Source organism: Marmota flaviventris, chromosome 10 (assembly GCF_047511675.1).
Source record: "Marmota flaviventris isolate mMarFla1 chromosome 10, mMarFla1.hap1, whole genome shotgun sequence".
NCBI classification, from domain to species: domain Eukaryota; kingdom Metazoa; phylum Chordata; class Mammalia; order Rodentia; family Sciuridae; genus Marmota; species Marmota flaviventris.
This window is the reverse complement of record NC_092507.1, coordinates 8210247-8216246: the sequence shown is the minus strand read 5'-3', so window position 1 is coordinate 8216246 and position 6000 is coordinate 8210247.

The window sequence follows — 6000 nt, the reverse complement described above, 5'->3', positions numbered from 1 at the left end:
GGCTGGGGTTGTGGCTCAGTGGTAGAGCGCTCGCCTGGCATGCGTGAGGCACTGGGTTCGATCCTCAGCACCGCATATGAATAAATAAAAACAAAGTCCATTGACAACTAGAAAAAAAAAGACCCAGGAACTGTTAAGCCCTGGGGATCAGCACACAAGAAACCTCGGGAGACGGTTTTAGGCAGTTGGCTAACAATTTGGCCATCGCCTAGACCTGGGGGTGAGTCCTAGCTCTGGCCATTTACTGGCACGAAACTTTGACCTTGGACAAATCACTTCATCTCCCGGATCCTCCCTTTCCTCAACTGTAGAATGGGATCAGCAGCCTCTGCTCTTCAGGGAGGCTGGGAATCTATAGCTCCTGGCACCTAGTGGGTGCTCCACGAACACAGACTCAGAACTTGGTGGCAGCTATGTATTCTGCCACCCCAGAGTGGACCCTAGGTCCCCTGGGCGCAGGAGGTTTCCTCACTGGGTTCCTGAAGTGTCCAGCCTTGCTCTTCCCCTTCACCCTGGAAGGAAACCCCCGTGGGTGCCAGTTCCCCCCGAGCTCCCCACTATTGCTACTTCCCCCCGACTGCCGGCCAGCCCTCCAGCCTCCCTTCCCGGACCCGCAGAACAGTTTCCACCCACAAAATCGTCTGGGCCCTTTCTTCTTTAGAAACCTGGAGATGCAAATGTGGGGGGTGGGGTAGAGGCAGCAGCCACCCCAGACTTACACTGCCCCAGCGGCTCACTCCCGCCCTGCATTGCTCCCTCTTCCAGACCCCTCACCCCAAACACCGTGCACCCCGACCCCCACGAGGGGCCCTGTGTGCTGCTGAATTCTTGGTCCTTATAGCAGTTACCACCAGCCAATGAGGATCCCAGGAACTGTTAACCCCGAGGATCAGCACGCAAGAAGCTAACGTGATCCCAAACATTCTTCCCTGTCACTCTCCATGAAGGCAGGGCTGTGTCCCCAGCCCCCAACAGGGCATACAGTTTGGGGTTGAAACATATTTATTCAATAAATTAATGTATGAGCTTCGTCCTTACCACATCCCTTTGGGGGCACTTTGCTTATGGAACCCATTCCACAGAGGAGGCAGTGGAGGCCCAGCGTCTGGGCTGGGTGTCTTCAGTGGGGCTCCAGGAGCATAGGCTTCAGTCGGGTGTGACACTGGAGAACTGCACTGCCCTGTGCTCCACAGCACCCAGCCGGTTCCTGACATTTGGCAGATCTTCCCGGAGGACTGGATGAGATTGCGGCACTGGGGAGACATTGAAGGTCGTAGGAGGGAATGGCCGGAGCTAAGCTTTGGAAGGGAAAGTGGAATGGTAAGGCAGGAGGTACGTTCTGTAACCTGTGCATTTCCTGGCCCACAGACTCCTACACAGTATTCTACAGGGCCTGGAATTCAAATTCCAGCAAGGTAAACTTGAATTTCACCACGTTAATTAGCTTTCTTAAGCCAATTTTAGAATAGTGGTAAATTATAGGGAGGATGAAATGAAGCTCTATGTGGAGGTGGGTCCACAGCACAGTGTGACCCCAGCTTGAGCCGCAGTGGAAGGGCGTGGCTGAGCACTTGGGAGCTGACAACTGTCAACCAGGTGGCCTGGGTTTGAATCCTGGCTGTACCACTTAGCAGCTGTGTGACCTCAGGCAAGTGACTTAACTACTCTGTGCCTCAGTTTTCTCACTTGTAGTGTATGATAACGCGAGCCACTTCTGAATGCTCTGTGAGGTTTATAGCCAAAGAAATCGTTCCTATTGTCTCCCCTGAGGCATGACTTTCTGGATGCCAGGGCTAGAACCCCTTCATCTCTCTTATCAGAGCCTGGTGCAGAGGGCAGAGTGGCTCCCAGGAAAATTTGGTGAGTGAGCTGGCCCAGGGGATGCTGGTTCACCTCATGAGTGCCCAACTGTCACAAGAGGGTCTTCCACCCGGATGAGGGGCCCTCCCTCCACACACACCAAAGCCGTGGGTATTTCCTGAATGAAGTGTGATCACCGTGAAAAACAAAGTCCCCGCTGACTGCCTGTTCTTGCATAATCTGCCCACAGCTCTGCAACTTCCTGGCTGGGCTCTGTGCAGCCCCGGGGGGCCCCCATCCTGCCCTAGAAGGTGCCAGATTCTGGCCACCCCGTCTTCTCAGGGGAGGCCAGGCAAGGCCTCCAGAGCTCAGTTTCCTTTCTAAAATCTAGAAGGCGCCTCCAATACTCTTAAAAATGTATTTTTTAGTTGTCATTGGACACAATACCTTGATTTTATTTGATTTATTCACTTTTGTGAGGTGCTGAGGACCAAGCCCAGCACCTTGCATGTGCTAGGCGACCGCTCTACCGCTGAGCCCCCGCCCCCGCCCCAGCCCCTCCGGTACCTTGAATCAGACAACTGGAGACTGGAGTCCCAGCCCCGCCACCTGGAGACCCCATGGGTCCCGGAGTGCAAGGGTCCGCCTCCTGGCCAAGGGCCCACGCTCTGGGGCCAGAGAGACTTGGTTTGGATTCCAGCCAGGAGAATGGGGACCTTGCCAGGGTACTTCGCTTCCCAGGGCCAACGCCACGAACAGCCGTGGAACCACCCACAGTGGAAACACGGTGATAGGTGACGGTCAGCACCGTGCCAGGCCCAGCGTGTGGTCTCCAAAGGCTTTGACACTCCTCCATCCAAGCAGGGAGACCTATGTCCCCTCCCCATGCGTCTGGGCTCTGGACCTGCTGGGCCATCAGTGTGTCGAAAGTGACAGTGTTCGGGTTTGAAGACCCTGGCCCAGGCCCCAGCACCACGCTGAGGGAGCCCACACGGGTCTCAGAGGGCGCAGGTGGCCGACAAGAGGGTGCCAGCCCCCTTGGAAGTGGAGTCATCCGGAGGGAACCGTGTGAGGAGCGGGCCTCCCTGCCAAGCCCAGGCCCAGCCACAGAGTCGGGACCCACAGCGTGGCCACTGTTTTTCAAGCAGCAGAGTTGAGGTTGGTTTATCACATTGCGAGAGACAACCTGGACACTACGGCCAGGGCCTCACACCTGGGGTCCTTTAACGCTTAGGAGAAATAGCACCTGGCGTACTCCCCTGAAGGTCACGCTGCCGTCACACGACACGGGTGTGAGGAAGCCTCCAGGAGACGATCCCCCTGCACCCTCGGCAGGACCAGCTCTGTAATTCGGGGGACCCAGAGAGAAACAGAGCCCCTCGTTCAAACATTATTAATAGATTGGACCTGGTCACAGCGGAGCTTTGAGCTGAGCTCAGGGCACCCGAGCACGGGGCCTTCGGTGACCACACAGGTTACAAGCGGCAAAGAGGCAGAGCCCTGCTGTGAGAGCCTTGTCTCCTCTGATGACAGGACCACTGTGGCTCTTGCAAAACTGCCTCATAAGTAAGGATCCAGCTGTCTTCAGGTTACTTTCTTATTTGAGGCAGGGTCTCATCGCGTTGCCTGGGCTGGTCTCCATCACCTGGACTTACGGGCTCCGCTGTCCCCGCTTGCGAGTAGCTGGGACACAGGCGTGCACCACCGAGCCTGGGCTTCACCCGTTAGTTTGAACACCATGTTTTTTTAAGTCATCTTTGCTGCTCAGACGAGACGGTGGTTCCCCACCCCAGCCAGGGCCGTCTCTGTCACATGCTGTTTGCCATGCGTCATCCCGACTCGGCTGTGGCCTCAACAATCACAGACCAAGGCGGGGCCCCGGGCTGACCAGTGGACCTCCACGGGCTCAATTTCCCGTCTGTGAAATGAGGAGGCGTGTTCTTGACCTTGTCCTCCTTTGGGGATCCTGGTGTGGCCGAGAACAGGATACAGATGTCACTGAGAGCAGACAGCTCTGCTGGGTCTCTGGATCTCACTGCCCCCTGCCCGAGTCTCCGTGGGTTTCAGAATCACACCTGCCTTCCAGGAAAGTGGCTTCAAGAACAAGCTCTGGTGGCTCAACTCTGGGTCCTTTCCGCCGGCCAGAGGAGGCAGAGCCACACCTGGCCTGCTGTTTTTGGTTGTTAATGGACTTTTATTTTATTTATTTATATGAGATGCTAAGAACCGAACCCAGTGCCTCCCACATGCCAGGCCAATGCTCTGCCTCTGAGCCCCAGCCCAGCCCCTGGGGCTGCTATTCCTTCCCATAAGTGGAGGACCAAGAGAGACTCCTTCTCACTTCCCGCTGCGCTTACATGGAGGTGAAACGAAAATTGTCAGGAGGCAGAGTGCCTGATTCTGTCTGTGACGCAGACCCCCTCCGTGAGAGGGTGTAGGGCCACCTGGGTGCAGGGAGGGACTCAGAATCACGGGGAAGGAGCCGAACCCCAGCTCTTGCACTTCCCAGCTGTGTGACCGTGGGCCAGCTGCTTCACCTCTCTGAACCTCCGTGTGGAAAGCCAACGCTGCTACCCAGGCTGACCAGCTCTCAGGACTACCATTACGAAGCCCAGATGCTCAGAGGATGTGCAGAGGGCAGGGCAAACCTGAGCTCTCGAAGAACGTGGCTTGACCTATCATTTGCTGGACACAGAATAGGTGCTCGGCTCTGGGCAGGGCCCCGCGTCCACGTGGCCGCTCCGCCTCTTGCAAGGCAAGTATCAGGTCCATTTTGCAGATCAGGAACCCCAAGGTGAAAGGCGCAAGGGTTCTGCTTGAGAACTGCCGGGGACTGGCCGACTGGAGGCTGAACCCCGATGGCCATCTGTCCGTGGCCCAGCTCAGGCCACCGTCGAGGCACATCCTCCACGAGGGCTGGAGGGTTAAGGAAGACGGTGAGGCCCACACTGACTCCATGAGGCCAAGACAACCCAGGCCCATGCCTCTGAGAGCAGACGCCAGGCCGAAGCCCGACAAGGGCCACCAGCCGCCCCAGGACTTTCCGGTTTGGTTTTCGCTCTCCCTGGAAGACACCCGAAGAAGAGGAACCAAGACCCACCGACTGCTCACCTCCTGCAGCAACATAACCAGGAATGCGGTCTGGCTCTCGGTACCTTCTGAGAAAATGCATCCAACTGTTTCCTGGCCACCAGTGGGTGCGGCCAGCGCCCCCCACTTCCCTCCGAAATAGGTTAACACAACAGCTGGCGCCCATGGCTTGGCCCTTCTAGCTCTTGGCTGGGATAATACTAGGATGTTTATTGTTCTAACAGGAGGAAAACACAAAGAAACAGAGTGGTATTCTTCTGATAAATCTGCCCCACCAGCTGCCCATGACCAGGCCTCCCCCTCGTGCCTCCTTCGCCCACCTGGTGCGCCCTTTGTTTTTCCCGAATCTTGAGGCCGGGGCTTTCCCACCTCAGGGCCTTTGTATTGACCATTCCCTACCTTCTAGACCTTGAGCCAGGCCCATTGGTGCATGTCTGTGATCCCAATAACTCAGGAGGCTGAGGCAGGAGGATCGCAAGTTTGAGGCCAGCATCAGCAACTTAGGGAGATCTCGCTGGCTTTTACATCATTCAGGCAGAGCTCAAAGGGGCAATTCCACAGGGCGGCCTCCCCCAATTCCTTGAGCCCTCCCCTCTGGACCCTGCCCTGGAGCCCAGACTGGGGCTCCTGGAAGCACACAGCATGATCCGGCTCCCAGATTCCCTTATGGGGCACCACTGTCTGCCCACCTGCTGGGCGACGTGAGCGAGCCTGTCTGTGTGCCAAGGAGTCTCTGCAGATCTCAAGTGCAATGCAGTACAGACTGGAATATTCCAGAATCATGATCGGTTCCCTCCAGAGAAGCCTGCAGCACCTCACAAACGTGCCCAGAGTTTAGAGGTCAGCAAACAGCCAGTCCTGACTGATCTGAAGGATCCTCGGCAGCACGGAGAGCAAGAGGAGGCCTGTCCACTGTGGACGCTCCACATGACCCAACGCCACGGGAGGCCAAGTGTCCAGGCCACCCAAACCCCTGGTTCAACTGAACAGAGCAGAAGGTCTGGGGGGCAGCGTTGGAACCCACCACCAGCTACAATGGTTTTCTGGGAGACAAATGTTCCGAGTTCAGTGCTTTTCAAAGGTGACCCCTTAGCAGAAGGAGGGAGCTGA